The sequence below is a fragment of the Copidosoma floridanum genome, unplaced genomic scaffold (genome assembly GCF_036245765.1).
Source record: "Copidosoma floridanum isolate Cflo_tuat_1 unplaced genomic scaffold, Cflo_Japanese_pri ptg000021l, whole genome shotgun sequence".
NCBI lineage: Eukaryota > Metazoa > Arthropoda > Insecta > Hymenoptera > Encyrtidae > Copidosoma > Copidosoma floridanum.
In genome coordinates, this window is record NW_028321898.1 from 27,597,265 (window position 1) to 27,615,688 (window position 18,424).

The 18,424-nt window shown below is 36.9% G+C and overlaps 1 long non-coding RNA gene across 1 annotated transcript; it reads left to right on the plus strand.

The window, feature by feature from the left end:
- Nucleotides 1-15,926: 15,926 nt before the first annotated feature.
- LOC149374248 (uncharacterized) lies at nucleotides 15,927-16,674 on the plus strand. The gene is made up of 3 exons (XR_016293190.1): nucleotides 15,927-15,980; nucleotides 16,073-16,236; nucleotides 16,527-16,674. It is a non-coding gene; the product is annotated as an uncharacterized LOC149374248 (long non-coding RNA).
- The last annotated feature ends 1,750 nt before the right edge of the window (nucleotides 16,675-18,424 follow it).

Here is an 18,424-nt window from a genome sequence, read left to right on the forward strand (position 1 = left end):
GCAACAATTTTCAAAAGCATAGCGTTTTCTTCTGAAGTTGGTAGGATGTCAGGTCGTTGAGAGGATGTGGGTGAAAAAGAAAAAAAAAAAAAGATTCAAAACAAATAAACGTCACTCGGATGAGCAAAAAACCTTCGCCAGCCATCAAATGAAAGCGCTTCCACCGAGAGGGTGAGGGGGGAAAAAAAAGAGAAGCAGAAAGGAGAATGAGATCCAAGGAATTTTAATATCCTCCGGAGCTCTGGAATTATTTTCCCGCGTTCCGAGTGAATTTAATCTTAATGCAGTTTCCGGCGCGGTTGTTGGCACAACGCTATCGGACCGTACCGATGACTTTGTCTTTTTTTTTTTTTTCCTCCCTCCTCCACCCCCACGGCTCATTCACCGCTCGTGATACCTTTTTCTTTCATTAGTCTCTTCGTTTCCATTTTCTTACCATTTTTCTCCGGAATAGGACGGAATATTTGTTGATTCAACGAAAGTCGTTCAACGAGCGGAGAAATTACTTTTCATGGTAATGACTTCCTTCGCGGTCATGGCGGTATGTGCGTACTATACATCAATGTATTGTATTGATCTTAAACTCGGTGTGATAAATTTTTGTATTTTTGTATTTTTTCTTTCACACAAGATATTTGTCACCCTTTAAAGTGCAAATATTTCACTTTTTGCCGCACTCAAAGTGCCTCGATAAAAAAAAATTATACAGACTACGCGCAAATGACTAGTGGGCCACTTTGAAAAAATTTACGAGCCTCAAGAGCTATACGCTTGTACTGTGCTTGTATGCTATCTACGACGTACATCGGTATATTCGTAGAAATTTCCTTTCACATATTTATATTGTTATCAAGAGGACGCGAGTTATTTTGAAAAATATCCGACAATTCTGTAATGTAGGTATGTAGCAAACGGAGATACGAGTATGTAGGGTAGAAGTAGCACGAAATTTTGCAATAAATTCATGTATACTTATGCTTACTCAAGTTATCCCCAAATTTACCTTATGTATTGAGAAAGTTGGTATATTTGTTCACAACTACAGCTTTGATAAACTTTTTTTCAAGTATCTAGCAACTTTTATACAGTTAACAAGTTAAAGATTATTTGAATGTAAGAATAATTATAGGTATAACATGGAACAAAGAATTAGCTGGACAGTGAAATTTTTCAATTTATCATTAAAGCTACATAAACATCTAGTAAGATTTTCCGCTGTTTCAATATTTTTACTTAATATTTTTCGTAATAAATTTTTCAAAAATTACTGTAGTATGGAAGGAACTTCACGTTACTCAAAACTAATGTTGACTTTCATTCCTACGGATTGAAAATTCTGTTTTCATGTAAAGTCGATGTTTACCAATACACGATTTCTCAACGTTTTAGAGAATAAAATCGGTAAACTCGATCGACAAGCATCTCGGCGTAGAATCATGGGACTCGTAAAAGCTGAAACGACGCCCCAATGTATGTGTGCACAGACGAGCCACGTGCGATGAGCAAACTCCAGGAGCATTACATCTGTAATAAAAGCCCGACTGTGTCCCAAACAATGGATGGGTGCACGGTTTTTGAGATGGTATATTTTTTATCGATTGGAATTAACGTAAGCGAACAAATGAAAAATGCTTAGATTGTCGAGTGAAAAAATAAATAAATGCACGAATGAATAAATAAGAAAAAAAAAATAAAAGGATGAAAAATGCATCAAAACCCTGGACTTGCTCCTTCCTACTCTCGCAGTTCAGCCACGTTCTCAGCAGGAAATATGAAAAGTAGGCGTACGCGCAAAACTTCATTCCCCCATGGTTATATCGAAAAAAAAGTGTGAAGGGGGGAGGGGGAGAAATAGAGACAGTGACGGAGGGGGTCACAGGAGGAAAATTGAATCCAGTCATTCCCTCATTATTTTATCGAGAAGCGCACGGCCCGGCCAATATACGTGCCCGACTTAGCGAAGCTTCAACTTTCCTTCCCCGCCCTTAGGACCAAGTTTTCCACGGATTGTCGAGCACCGCTGCTCCACCACGGTGTACAGTTTGTTTACCCGTCCTCCCTTTTTTTTTTTTTTTTCATCCCTTCCTTGTTAAGAGCTTTTTTCTTTGTACCCCCACCTCCCCCTGCCTTGGTTTGCTAAGTAGTGCGTGAAACTTTGCAGACTAACACTTTCACGTGTTTACGCGCTGCTGGGGACTTCAGGATGGAATATACATGTAAATGGCCATACTCGGGACATACAAAATTCCATTGGCCATACTTTGGTTAAATTAATCAAATTTACATTTAAATGGTTTATTGAATCATACTGGGCTCCACCTAAGACTATGCATACATTAAAAAGTGAGATATTATGTATTTTACTCGTAAAAGCAAAAAGGAAAACTATTCATTTTGTACACAATGTAACGAGGGGCATTGGTTATAATGGCCGGAGCGAGCACGAAACACGTTTTACTTACGTGTCGTTAAACCAAGCGCCACTTGATAACGAAACTTTATGTATCCAACTTTGGCAAGTAGTGTGCACAGTAAACAAAAACCACTCCATAATCCAAGTGCAACAACGGGCTTGTAGCAATAAAAAAAAATGTATTGGCTCTGATAAAGTAGGATATTGTGAAAGGGAGAGAGAGAGAGTGAAGAAGAATATATGTAACAAATCGGTGACCCAAATAAATTGAGCCGAGCACGGGGGGCTGGTGGTAATGCAACAGCAGCTGCATTTCGTGAAAATCTCGGGACATTATTTACAATACCAGCGTGAAATGATAAAGATGATCGACTTGAACTCTGTTGTATACGAGAAGATAAGAAACCGTACGATTACATTTTTGTTGTGTGAGTAGAGATGAAGCATCGAGTGGTATTTGAAAATGTGTTTGTAGCATTAAATGAGTTGACGAACATTGGAAGAGGAAAAGTTGCAGCTGCTGATTTGATTCTCGTGCTTTTTGGCAAAAGTATACAACGATGCTTGGATTACTTCATTGAAATCACTGAAATTTTGTTTTTTGTTTGAAATGACAATATCTTTGAATTGGTAAAATAAAATAAAAAAATGTCAAGTAGAATCTCTTCTGTGCAAATTTCGTTAATTTGTTGAAATCCAGGAGTTTAAAGCGTTTAAAAACGATTATCAAATCATGAAAAATCTTACAGAGTATGAAAATGTTTCGTTATTTTTTTATAAAACAATTAAAATTGGTATAGATTTTCTGTAACTATTTAATAAAATTTTGTGCATTTGTTTCGAGTTTGTGCAACACCATTTTTATATCAGAAAAAATACACATACCTTAGTCAATAATCATGCATTGAAATAGTCATGTATGATCGCGATTTTAAAGTTCTAGTCTGGCCGAGGACCACAAATTGATTTTATCAAAATTTGTTGTGCATACATTGAAGCGTCCGTTTCTAGAAAGTTTAAGTTAAAAAAAAAAAAAAAAAAAAAAAAAACTGTATTCCTGATACAATGTGAAAACGCGTGGTGAAAAATATCACATTTCCTAATACAGTTTTCCAAGTGCTTCCAAGTGCAAACTTCAGGCAGAGACCTGCTCTTGGAGAAAACTTTGCTGGTAGAACTCCTCTCCTACTTTCCTACAGCCATTGTGGGTACAAAATATATTACCTGACTTTTTTTTTTGTTCTTTGTAGTTTCATTGGGTAATGGGCATCGTGGGCCCAAGGAAACGAGTGTTTGATGAAAATTAAAAATTCATCTGGTGCTGAAAGTTACGTGGCTCTAGTATGGCATGAGATAGTGTGCTTGAGTGTAATAGAAGATGGTTTATTTGTTGAAAATTCATTTCAAAAAACAAAGGATTCAACGTTTAATGATAAGCGTTAGTTCCTGAAAAAATCATTAAAATTTCGAGAAAGTAGCATTTACCTTTATTTCAGTAAGGCACGTGGTATTAGTTTGTTTACTTATCAACCACCTGTAGTTCTTCTTTTGGCCCCAAATGAATAAATAAGTATGACAATAACTGCGTCGAGATTAAATAATATTATCATACCCACTTTTATTTATTTATTAATTTTCCTTGCGGGAATTTTAAATAATACACTTATTTAATTGCTATAATCAATATTTTGAGCTGAATTGCAAAAAAACTATGCAAAAAATAATATGTACATCTGACAGTTTTATTTATTCAAATGTTGAAGCTACTTTTTTTCCTCCATCCAAAACATAATTGTATCAAAAGTTTTATTTATTTTAGAAAAACAAGTCAAACGGTAAATATTAGATAGCCTTTTTTTTATTAATGTACATGTTTTTAATTAATTTTTAGATAAAGAAAAAATGTGTAGGTTCATCAGAAAGCTTTTATATAATTGTAGATTATTACAGATATCATTATTTTAAATTAAAAAAGCTAATGCGAATCAGTTGATGTTGACTTTGTAAACAGCACGTGTACGTTGTTTAAGAAACGTCAATGATTAAAAAAAAAAAAAGGAAAAAAAAAAAAGAAATCCTCGGTCAATATATAAAGACACCAGCTCTGAATGAATAGTCAGTAAAACGTAGGGCAACACAGTGTTATACAGTATAGTGTTGCGTAACATAGCATACAACTCCACGAAACAATAGCAAACAAAATGTGTTCGTTGGTGTCGATCGCGATAGTTTTAATAATAAGCTGTGCACCAAAATGGACATGTGTTCAAGCGCACCCAATGCCTTTGGACAGTCGGACATTTGGCGTTAAAGGTGTGTCCATTGTTCCGTCTGTCACTGTTGCTGAATTCACGGTGGGCCCTGGAAGTGTTAATATTGAACAAATTTCATATGTTGCCGGTCCAAACACATCTGGATCTGGGAGTGTTAATATTGACCAGATTGTAGTTGTTCCTGGATCCAAAACACCGCGATCTGGAAGTATCAACGTTAAACAGATTGCATCGGTCACTAGACCTCCTGCATCTTCATCCGAGAATGTTAATATTAAACAAACTGCAACTTTTACCGGACCTGCACCATCCGAGAGTGTTGACATCAAACCACCTACGGTATCTCCTGCTGCTGTAACTAATGATGTAAATACGTCGACGATCAGTTATCAGACACACGACTCTCATCAAATGCATTGTCGATTTTTGAGGTGTTCCACTGGATCTACGTGCGTCAATGGTAAATGCGTAGCTAATGTAAAAAAGGGAGTTTAGGAATTGAAGTTTATCAAGAGCCAATCGACTTATTTGTAAGTCAATGTGAACCCAAGAAATAAATTAATTGCACCCAAATAGTTAATCAAACGTAATCGCTGAGTCATGAAAAGAAAGAAGTAAACACTTATGACAACATTTTATAGAAATTATTGCAGTGCTTTCAAGTGATATTGGTGTTTAAAGTGCCGTAACGTGAACGAGAATTAATAAAGGAGTTTTCTGTAATTGCGGTTTTATTTTTTTATCATCCCATCATTTTACAGTATTATAAGATAATCCTGTCCAAGATACGTTTGAATTTTTCTATTTTGAAGTGATAAGAGGCGCATTACGTTGATGAGTCAATTTAGACACAATGATGTTAGTTGTTAATTATGGATGCAACGCACATATTTTTTTTTGTTTTTTACCTCTAAACATGAGTTTAACTAAGAGTTGTTCAGAGGTTTACAACACTACTTAAGTACGTATTAAAACAAGAAATTTTTTACCCATTCTTTTTTTTAAAACACTGGTTCAACAGTTCCAGTTTACATGAGTGAAAATAAATTCAGCTCCTTTTAATAAGTTAGTTTGCATCAAGATAAGCAATCTTATTTATTTATTTATTTCAAGACACTTGTTTTTTGTTTATTTCCAATAAAAATGATAATTAAAAAAAAAAGAAAACATACAAAGTGACTGTAAGATACGTGACAAGATTTATCAAGCAGTGTAAAAATATAGTTCATATGAAATATATAATTCGATTTATTATTTAGTAGTATGGATGACGAAATTTGTCAAAAAATATGAAACAAACTTGAGCTAGGACAAAAAAAGAATACAAGATACATAAAAAATTATAAAGAACAATTATCGTCAATTATTATTGTCACTATTGCTATTTCCAATTTTGATTATTTCTATTTAATTTTTTAAAATTCAATACTAGATAGTTTAACTAATAAAAACAATCAACAAGTTAATGTATGATTACATAATTTAATTTTATAACCTCATAAAAAAGTTCTGACGGACAATTACATTCATTATATTATTGACATTTGACAGCTTAGCATTATACCAAAATACAACAGAATACAATATAAAATATTTGACTATTCTCATTGTAAAGAATTTTTTTCTTTTTTTTTAAATTTAAATAAATTAAGAATTGCCACCACTCAAAATCTTAATTACTCGTAGATAATGAATACTTTTTTACGGAAATTTATTGCACGAGGAAAAAATATTGAGGAAAAAAATTATGAATAAATCAAGTTCTCGTTGAATGTACAGAATATAAGAACAATGAGTGGAACTGGTTTCTATCAGTACCCCAACAATCATTGTTCCGTAAGCCTCATATAAAATCGCGTAGGCAACGATGGCACCAACCATGAAATCTGCCACATTTTTTTTATTGTTTGTTGTTTTGTGCCAAATAATAGTTGGTATAGAAGCTCAGAACTGCCAAGTTGTCCCTTGTCCAGTCAACAAGATGTGCCTTGGACCTGGAGTGTGTGTGCCCCGACCTCCAAGAGGTGCACAGTAAACTGATTTTCATTCACATGAAAACTTGGATAAGTTAAAAGATACACTCATAACTGCTGTTTGTTTCAACTAAGGAAATAATTTTTTTTTATTTAATAATTTGTTTTACGCCTAAATATTGTTTTTCTAGTTTATTTTTTCATGTATCGAAAGAAAAAAAAAAAAAAGAATAAAAGCATATAATCATTGCTCTCGATATACAATTATTACTCTCATATACTTTTATGTATTTCAAGTACAACGAGTAAATCTCTCACCAATCGCTCCTCGCCTGAACATCACACTAAACTTCACTAATACAGCAAATCAACTCCAACTCGATTAAATCCCAACTTCATTTATCGCGAGCTCCTTTCGACAAATACAAAACACATACCCACACAACGCGCAGTCCAGACTAATCTGAAATTCAAAAATATATTATACACGTGCCCGTTAAATCTCTCCACGCCAACGAAAAGACAAGGCGTATGGGGGGTAGGGGCCAAGTCAATCACTGCGTTATAAAGCCACGGGCACGCCTCAAAGACTAAGCCAGGGCCGTGCAGCGGTGTGGCCTTCCGCAGCATTAATCCAGGCACGCTCGATCCTCCCCCCCGGTAGCCCATAAGCCCGTACCGACCTACCTTCAAACCGCGCAGGCAAACTAACCGGCTTGGCGCGGGGGTTCGACTACATCTTGATCTTTACTACTACATTGCCGGCCTTTCCATTCTCAAACCCGTTCTCGTCAGTCACGCCAAGAGTGGCTTAAAGAGCAACGGGGTGGGAGCTAGGAAGCAGCTGAGATTATACGGGGGATGTTTTACGCTACGAGATGCTGTCTTCGCGAGGCCCGTGTGCTTGAGGTGCGTTTCAAAGTCGCCTGCAAATAAAAACAAAAAAAAACAACGGGTGTATTTCAGCTGCTGAACAAAGTTCCTTTCGGATTTTCTATAGAAAGAAGCACCTTAGCTGCTGCATGTGCCGAAAAGAGGAAAAAAAAAATCCCAATAAATAATCTTAAAGTATTTCGTTTATTCAAAATGAGGCTGAAAGCAGAGCTAACATCAAAGTATGTATTTCTGTCGAGGAAAAAAAAAAGCTCGGGGCTCGTAGATGCTCGATTTCACTTGAAAGGCGAGGCCCGACAGCAAGAGATCGGAAGTCGAGCGGGCTCTCTTTGAGCTCGTTTACCTACGCCGCTGAATTTTTAATGTGCGTAATTGCTTGGGAAATGACGAGGAGAAGGAGGAGGACTCGTGAAATTTTCAAGCTTGTGTCCTCCGTTGGTTTGGATCCTTTGGAGTTTCCCTCCTCTTTCTTTTCGGCACAGAATTCGTATCCTGGCGGGCGTTCTCTTTGTGCTCCTTTAAGTGAAAGCCAGTTAGGAGCTTTTTTCCCGCCCATCAAAGTTTACGCTTGCAATTGTTTGAAATTTACCTGCCTCATTCAATAAATTGAATCGATATTTTTGTACGTGAGGTAAGATAATAAATACTGTATCAGGTAATTGCAAGTTTGATGTAGAGAGGGATGCATTGCTTGGTAGCTTTTTGAAACTAAAGGTAGAATAATAAAGAATATTTAATTACGTCTCCTGAGGTCATTGGGTACATAGCAATGTTTTAAAATCACCATTTTTTCAGCCATCCATCACTTAATTAGCCAATGTCCATCCATTGGTGTATTTTTATTTTCCTAGTTTAATTCTAGAGAGTGATTTTCGAGAGTCCAAGGGGATTTCAAAGTTTGGGTATTGTTGGGTCTCAAGCTGGCTTAATGGCGAAACGAGGAAAGAGAGGATCAGCCGATGCTTTTACGTCCAAATCCAAGGAAAACATTTGAAATACCCACTACTTACGTTTTACAATAATCCCCTTCGCATTGGAGGAAAGTTTGTTTGCTTTACTGATAAAATTGAATCGTCGAAGGTTGCATTGTATTGGAGGAGTCGTAATTTATCTACAATAAAATCATTCAAATTCGTGTTAATGTAAAGGGTATCCATACAAAGTTCTTGGAGATGGATTTACAATTATTAATTTTTCAAGGTTTCTTACACGATCGTTTCATCATTATTACTTGTATTTTTCGAACGTTTGCAATAATGTAAACCAAACAGCGTTTGAAACTTCACAGGACCTTCGAAGCAAGTACAAAAAGGATTCCCAGTGTTTCTATATGGTAATGGTATTCGCAAAAGAACGTCAGAGCCGGAACACGTAAACAAATAGGAAAGAGAATGATAGTGTAAGTTACGGAGTTGAAGATAAAAGAACCCAAAGGTAAGAGAACGAAGGAATGGAAACTGCAAGATCTTGTATGTTGGAACACAAGTTTTCTCACCCAATCTCGCGATATGTACGTATAAAGGGTAGGTGCGGGGAAGGGGGGGGGGTGGGGGAAGAAGAAGGAGGTGGAATTCGGATATTCCAAGAAGAACAATTTCCATGGAAATGCAGCTCGGCAGCGCACTTGAAGTCCGGTCGTTATTCGCGAGCAAAAAGCGAGAGAAAAGGAACGGAAAAAGATAGAGGAGAAAAGTCGAGTGGTCGGGTGGGAAGGGGCGGGGGGAGGAACAAAGAGAGGTCGTACGTAGACGACGGAAAATTATCTTATACAAATTTAGTCGAGGTTGGAGAAGTTATTGATAGTTTGAGCTTGACATCAATAATTTATCATATTCCCATCGATGAAATTGTACTCAAGAAAGTTTCGTATTTTAATTTTTTTTTCTGACCAGCGTGTTTCTATAGTGACGCCAAAAGGAAAAAAAATTAGCCTCAAGCCACTGCGCGTACGTATGCTCTCCGGATACAGCGAGGAGGGCTGCCGTCGGCAATTTCCGTCGTTATCGTTGTCCCGCATCTATTCCTCGGTTTACACTCCCTTGCGCCAGTCCACTGCCCATTTCCCGCCAGGACGCGAAATGACTCTCGCCACCGTAACCTCGTTTACTCTTCTGAAAATATAATTTGCCCTTATACATACTCGTACTAAAAATTATTTGACACCAATTTGCAATAGATCAAAACGCTTGGTCCCCATAGTATTTCTTTATCAACAATAAAAAGTATGTACATCAAGTTACGCGCAATACCCTCGAAACAACTCTGCCAAAGGTGGTGTAGACATTCTTGACGTATTTAGTACAGGGACCTCGACGCCGTGTCAATCGAGCCAATGTTGTTAAGAAGATCGATTGTGACTCCTCACGATCAACACGTGGTTCTTGCTTGTTTTGAGGTCCTTGAGGTCAGGGTCTCCGGGTGATTTACCTTTTACGTGTCTAGTGGTACCATTTTATCGATGTTGAAAAATAAATGAATTCGTTTGATAGAAAAAACATCTCCAATTTGGTCAATAATTTACGTAGATGTACCTACCTACGAGTATCACTCCCATCTGCATCTCTTAGTACTCGGGAGAATCGAATTGAATTTTCCCTTCGACACAAAAAACGTACACTTGTAGACGCACGTAACGTTAGAAAGAGAAAAGAATGCCCGCATTACATACGCGTTCGTGTAACGACACCAATTACTTTATTGGTCAGGTGAGCGAGAGCACGAGTTTCACCTCTAACTTTTTCAAGTGCACGTGTCTTGGTATGTAAGGGCTATTGTTATTACAGCAAAGGGAGATGGGTACACGTTATTTCAAGACGCGTTATCATCTCTATGCTAATAAAAGGTGTACTTTAACACTCCAGGGATACTAAATAAAATAAAAAATGAAAAGTTCCAAAGATGGATGGATCTGGTGTTGTAGTTCACAGGTGTGAGAAGGGAATGTGCAAAGCGGTGTTTGCGCGCATACAAATGGTCCTCGTGCTATTGCTGTTGTTGTTGTTTCTCCGGAATGTTTAATTTGGGTGCTCAGGGCGAGGTTGTTAATGATCGCGAGGATTATACTAATTATGCTCGAAACCAGCCAGTGCTCGACGCGTGGCAGTTGCAACTATTCGAGTAATTGGGTGTCGAGGGGATCTTTTTGATTCATTACCACCGAATTTTCAGAACGAGTTTCAAACATCGAGCCCCAAAAAATCGTCCGATGTAAAATTACGAAGCTATTACTCCGTAGTATGGCTCGTTAAGTCAAGCGTTTTGCAATTAAAGCCGATTCTTTCGTCGCAACTGCTACAATTATCTTCATTTTGTTGATTCTTCTTTTCGAAAGCTCCCGACTTAATTATTCAAAGGGAAGAAGTCGGCTGTAAACGAGGACTGAGTGTTTCAAAAGAAAGGAGAAGCGAGGCCGCGAAACAAGAATGGATTTTAAGGGAATTAAAAGGGAGCGTGAGGCCCAGATTTTAACGAAAAGTTGTATAATTGTACCCGTCCACGATTATTTTTTTTTCCTGCTTCGTCTTGGTTGATTGCAGTATTAATGTTCTCCTCCGGTTCCCAAAAACTTTTCCATGTTTCTCATTTGTATTTTTTTCCCCTGGTTTTCCACAAAGTAGCTGAATAATACAAAAGATACTAATTGTAAGTATGGAATGCACGAATCGTGGAAACATAGAAATATAGTTCTTAGTTCTTAGGGAGGGTTTTCATAAGTCTCCATGATGAATTAATACAAATCAAGTCCCAGAAAAATGACCATCCTGGTGGGGTGAATGAAGGGACCGTTAGTTGAGAAAACGAGGTAAGAAGAACAAATCCAAGAATCAGACAGAGACAGGTGGAATCGGAAGGAAAATTTCGTCCGTCGCTTTCAAGGAAGGGTTTCTACCCCCCTGGTCCCAACGCGCAAAAGCCCCCGAGTCGCGATTTATTCCAAAAGCCGTTCCCATAATAGCGTCTCACGAGCCGTACCCTTTTCTGGCAGTCCAATCGCCGCCGGTTTAACTCGAATCTAGGTGTGCGTGGCATAGATTACCACCCCGGGACCGGCTTTCCTTCACTTCACTTCCCAGAAAAGAGCACCGAAATCTTCCCCCCTCGGCTTTTCATCCCAATTCCACGCTTATTTCTCTTTTCGCCTTTTGGCTTTGGCACGTATAGTTTTCCGTAACGGGTGCAGCGGAGAAATCCGCTTGAAAGAGACCGTCTCGCAAACCCTAGCGCCTTTGTCCAAAGTTACTTTTTGCTCCTGACTTTGAAGCTCCATTTTTCAGGCCCCTCTGCGCTTCCCCAGGTATCATGGCGCTGATGGGTATTAACGATCCCTCGGTATCTTCGTCAAGTTCTCAACTCGACGTCACATGTATACACATCAGATCAATATAATGTTAACGAAAAGTTGACCGTAATTTTGTCAGCAATCCAAGTACAAAATTTGAAAAAAAATCCATCCCACCAAGAAAAAATAAGTCTAATCCCAAGGTGCAATGACGCGCCCTATTCCCTTCCCGATTTCGCGGCTTTTCCTCCGCCCCACTTCAATCCGTCTCACTTCTCCTCTTCCGTACTTGCGGACGCTGTCGCTTCCCGGCTTCCGTTCCCGAGGAGGACCGGTTTTTTATTCATGAGAGCGGCATTTAAAATTCCATCGACAAAACTCGTTCACGGAAGAAGAGCGACTTCAATCGAGTTGACGGGAAAACCGGCAGGCCAACCACGTCTCCGTCGGATGTGAGGTTGGTCTCGGCGCGAATTCTCTCGACTGTGTGTACGTGACCGTTTGTTGTTTCGCTCCCTGAATCTCGAGAATAATGGAAGAGAAACGAGAATCTTCATCTCGGACCTCTGGCCGAAGAATCGGGTGGAAAAATAGAGAAGCGAGCAATATTTCGTGACTCGCTGAAATACCCAATGAATATCCATTGAACTGTCGTAGCTGCACCTGTATATCTTTCAATTGTTTTCACCAACCAGCGCATCCTCTATAAACGGACAATCTCATCAGCTCTTGAAGATCAAAGTCTTCTGTGAATTTTGGAAAAACCATCGCACCTCGTGAAAAGTCGAATTTTAAGTAGACGGTCAATCCTAAGTAATAACGTCACCATAGTTACGTTCGTACTAAAAATATGTGGTGACTTATACTTTTCAAGTTACCAATGTCTTTAGAAGCGAGCTTTTGTTGGATATATTTTTTTTATTTATCGCTGGAATTTTGGTGCCCTTTATTTCACAGAAAATGGGCCTCAGTTAATTGCTCTCCGTAATCACGTATGTAAAGACTTGAAACATAAAAAATCACGTGGTTATAAATATTGAAAAAAAAAAATCTACAGCAGTTCTCCAACACTTTTTGTACCAGGAAATCAAACCCGTCATCGAAACACCTTGCGCGCGTATATCACGAGTCCCTCAAGCTCGTCAAAATAACGATCAGCTTGCTCGTAGACACACTCACTCACGAATACTGTGTACAGGTAAACCACGCAAGGATAGGAACTTGACACACGCAACACAGCGTCAGAGCGTTGATCGACTTGGTCCGAGGAGCATTGGGAGGGTGGGAGTACCTAATACTCCAATTAAGCTCCTCGAGCGTGCACACGCATGTATATATATATATATATATATATATATATATATAGGTAAGCGCATATTGGCGCTCGATCATGCAGAAAATGATAACTACGTTTGCCTTTGGTGCATGCGCTGCACGTACATACGTACAAACACATATTCAAGAAGGACCTCGGGAGCGTAAGCTATGGGGCTCTGGAGCCCGACGGTTGGGGAGGGATGGAGTTTCGGTTCGTTACGTGTTCCTGTATTTATGCATAAACGATCATCTTACGCTGGTTTGGATCCCACGGAAGACTTGCTCGAGCCTGTAGGTGCACTTACAAGTTGGTGTACGGCGTTTGGATGGAGGTAATGGTAGGGTTATTATGAAGGTGGTATTAATGTATCAGATTAAAGGGACAGATTTTTCAACTTAAAATTAAATGTTTACCTTGATCAACGGTACCAACTGATGAAATAAACAGTTTTTACTTGGAGGTATCGATTGCGTATGCTCATGGGTTCGTCGAGTAGATACAAAGTTGGTGATTTTTTTAGTGCACCGCAGCTGTTAATTTTTCAAATGAATTTTATAAGTAAATTTTAAATCGTTATAATTATACAAGAGAGAGGAAGCTCCGTAATACTCAATTGAAACTACATTGCATAGACTCTTTAATGTGTAAGGAAAATTATTATCTAAATTATATATTAATGGCACAAAGTTATCATATGCTCAGTATCAAAAATTGTCACCAAAGACTTGTAAAAAGTATGTTATATAAATGTTCAAGCTGTGATTTGTGTAGATGGATTTTTCGGTTTAATTAATAGAAAAAGAGAAGCATCAGAATGAGCAAGTCGAGTACTGAATGCATTTTTTGTAATCAAGAGAGTAAATGTTTTTGAGTGTAGTTTGTAAATTGTTTTCGAACACGGAATGTAACGGAAGCCTTTCTCCTGCTAATCTTATCGATTGAGTTAGCCAATGAGGCATTATCACACACTGTTCTTACAAGTTTTCTATTTGTTCAGACCTTATAAATAGGTACGACTAATTTGAATGAATGACATTTGCTCTTCATATTGCAGTCAAGATGTTTCTTTTGAAGTTTCTTGTGTTATTACTGGTGAATCAAGGTAAGTTTTTTTAGTTGTCTTTAAGTGTTTTATGCATAAAACTTCCACAAAACTGATTATAATGTCTTTGAATAATTTTACGTATGTTAGATCAAAAATCAAACAATAAATTTAAATTGTCAGAGTAACGTTTTATCATCCCAATTCTTTGAATCAAAGAAAATTTTTTTACCCTCATTCCGTTAAATATTTTCTTTTAATTGAAACAAACTTAGTCGATCCAAAAAAACATTTCATACAACTAAATGAGAAATTTGTAATTAAAAAAAGGAAATTTTAATTTCATAAAATATTATTTTTAATTATCTTATATTTTTTTACTCATAAGAAAATATTTAATAGAATGAGGGTAAAGACATTTTCTTTGATTCAAAGAATTGGGTCGCTCAGTGTACTTCTGATAGTTTTTCTATACAAAAGTCGGCAACCATACAATTTTTTTGGTTTTTACTGGTTTTTTAACTTCACCTACAAGTTCTATTTTAAATCTGCAGTAGGTGAATAATTTTTGTATCTTTTAGTAATTTTGTAAATAAACTAATGTATAAGGATTTGGAAAGTTGTAGTGTTCAATTTTGTATTTTGTAATACGTTCAGTAAAAAAAAAAAAACTTTTATTTGAAAATATTAATTTATGGATGGTATTTTGAAATTTGGTTTTTATCTCAGTTGCATTTGCACAAGACGTGATAAGTCCATGTAAATTGGTAAATTGAACGCAAAACTTTATTTCAAAACCTCATGCGATTGCTACCGGAAAGTTTATTTCCACATCTAAGCGATATAAATGTGTCAACTTTTCACTTTGTACAGTTTGTTAATTGATTTTTCAAAGAAATCATTAATTTTTTACCATACTGTTGCAATAAAAATTTTTTTTCTAATCAGCTTTTATCCCAACGTAGTACGAAATTTCACTTGCATTCTAATACTGTTTAGTGAGTATTCTAATTATACTTTATACGTCATCGGTGACACATTATTATAAATGAACTGTGTGACACAATGTGTGGTGGACGTAAAATTACAAACTTTTGCTCAAAATACGCTAATATACTGCAGTGTTTTTAATTAAATATAACTTTATCTTAACACAGCAATGACGGCAGAAGAATATTGGCCTCAAACAGTTCAATATCCATTTTTCGCATTAGTCGTACATTGTCGAGAAAATAAACCACCTCGAGCCAAATGTAGTGGTGCACTTGTTACGAGGACCCATGTTATAACATCTAATAACTGTCACGTGAAAAAGAGTAATTTTGTTACTTTTCGTCAAGATGATTTTTCTTCCGATAATACCTCACTGATTTCTATCAAAAAGGTTACAAGGTTTGACATATTATTTGATTAAAGTGTGGCTTGCAAATGATTGAAGCTGTAACTAAAAATTACAAACGTTTTTACAGTAACGAAGCTAATTATATTTATGGCATATCCATTTTGCGGTTGGCAAAAAAAGTAATGTTTAACATTAAAAATTATGTTGTTCACATACCCGTGCCCAGCATAGTCTTTAATCCAAAAGCAGAAAATTTTATTGTATATCGTCCGAAAAATTATATATCCAACAAGGTGATGTATAATTCGTCGGCTGACCTCACGATTAATAGATCTTGTGAAACTTTAAAGTCTCATTTTTACCTGATTGTGGTACAAAATCGAAATAGCGATATGCCTCCTTCTAAATTCTGTATTACTGCCAAGGATCAGATCATAAGTGATCATGTAGGTATTAAAAATATATATATATATATATATATATATTGGTTTTACAAAAATTTGGGAAAGCTCACTAAAAATGGTATACATGTTTATAGCTGGTTCCTGATAAAATTTTGGTTCAAAAAGTTAATCACCGTAAGTATGTACTCATTGGAATTGATTCTATAAAAAAAAAGAACACATTCGTCAGTATAGGAGGATATGCAGATTGGATACAGAAAATAATAAAACCCATGAGGCGCAAGAAAGGTCATGTGAGGTAATTTATTAAAAATTGTATTTGATACTTGTATGTATACCTCGAACTAGACGAAAAAAAAGTTACCTATTGTCATAATCTAAAACCGTTTTGAATGTTTTAGAGAATAACTCTTGTATTTGATTGTCATGTCATATTTTTTCGCATTTATGTAATTTACTGGCTTTTGTTACTTATTTATTATATGGTTTTTTTTCTTTTTTTTTTTTACATCGGTAAAGACGTACGTATTTAACAATAAGTAATTATTAGTTTTTTAATACTCATGTATAAAACTTTTGTCATTTTAGGCATCACTTAAAATTTTCTCATCGACGTTATACTTAGGAGTGAAGAGCTTTGCCGAGACGTCCACGCTCTTTGTCCTCTTACTAGTATCTGGTCTGCTGCCAGCGTGTCAAAACAGTGTTTTAAAGATACAATGTAAACACAAGAATCAAAGTGTATGAGAAATAATATTGATACTATTATTTTGAGAAATCTGTATCTTAAGAAATAAATAAAGTTTAAAATATTTTAAAAAATAAGAAACGATCTTCAAATGAGAATTTTTAAAGCGTTTAGAATAGGCTTACTTTCACTACCTACTAAAGGGCTTTACTTGCACTTTCCCGATTGTGTTACGATTGTGAAGTGAATTACATGTAAAAAGTAGACAAAGCATTTACTCTTTTAAGTGATTTAAATGATGAAATGAAATTAAAATTTTTTATCGCTCTAGTTGACAACCTTAACTTTTCTGCCTCAAATTGTATAAGAGCTGTAACAAAACAGTGAAGATTTTCAAATTAACTACTGTTGTGAGTACATGCCACGCGAATACTATTAATAAATAAATTAGCCTAAATAATATAGACTACTAAGCGCATCCAAAGTGTACTTTTTCAAATAAGCCTCTGTTTTACGTTAAAAAATTTGTTTAATAATATTCAGATTATGCAATCAAATTAACAAGACATTTATACTTTTGAAAAATTAAAAGAATTCTTCATAAAAGTACTTATTGACTCACTTTTATTAAATTTTAATGCACTAAGGGATTGAATTGAAACTCTTACAACGACACAAGACATATAAAATGCTTCAAAAGTTGAATGGGAAAGTTTTAAGGCATTATTATATAATTAGCAATAGCATTATAGAGTGTTTTTGTACTGTCAATGGAAATAAGGTCCCGCAACACCAATGGAGAAGAAACGAGCGTTGTTTTGAACAAAATGATGTTCACTACATCAATCGTTCAAAACAATAATTGGATTTGAGGGGGCGCATACAACCGAGATCGAGAACTGACTTCCCTCGTACGTGTGATGTATAATACACGCGAGGGCGAGGGGTCCAGCCGTATATCCTCCACACCACGGGGAGTATAATATAAATTTACCCCCACGTGCATCGAGACTCACACGTACGGGCGAGCGAGTGGACGCGTTGTCCTGCGATGCTCGTTAAAATTAATTGACCGCGGATATATCGGAGGGGGGTTGACTGCGCGGTGGAGGCAAGAACGAGGGGGAAGCAGAACCTGTCGGGCATCATCGAGTTCTCGGCCGCTCTATATCGCCCCCCCTCTGAATTTCATGTATTGCGCCCATACACACTCCCCCGCCGCTATTATCATCGTATGTGTGTGTCTTGTAACACCGACCTCGCTCTGATGCGTTGTTTTCCAGAGATCGCAAAAAGTGATAGAGCCGGCTGGAAAGTATACAACACGATGCCCCGTTATATATTTTCCATCCTTCTCCTACCCTCTTTTTTTTTATCCTCAAATGTAAAACGCTGCTCGCTTATGCATACGTCGTTAAGGTGGCACCGCGTTTATTTTATATACGAGCAAGGAGGAACAGCTTCGGGATGAAAAAATAATGATGACGACGACGAGACTGAGAGTGTTGGTGAGATCCGATGATGCGTTTTTTTTGGTACAATTTGGGACGCGACTATGCCTTGCGAGAGTTTGAATCCGTTGACTGGGTGGATTGACATTAATTGGTGGTATGGACTTTTGGGTCACGTTTTCAAGACTGTATTTACAATAAAATCAGAGTTTCGAAATCTTCGGTGTGAAACGGTGTAATTTTATCAATCTGGAAAAAAAAATCGCCTCCAAAGTAACAGCCGTCCAAATCGACGTTTAGTACCAACCGAAGCAAGAAAAATTGATCATAAAGTTAACGAGGAGCTA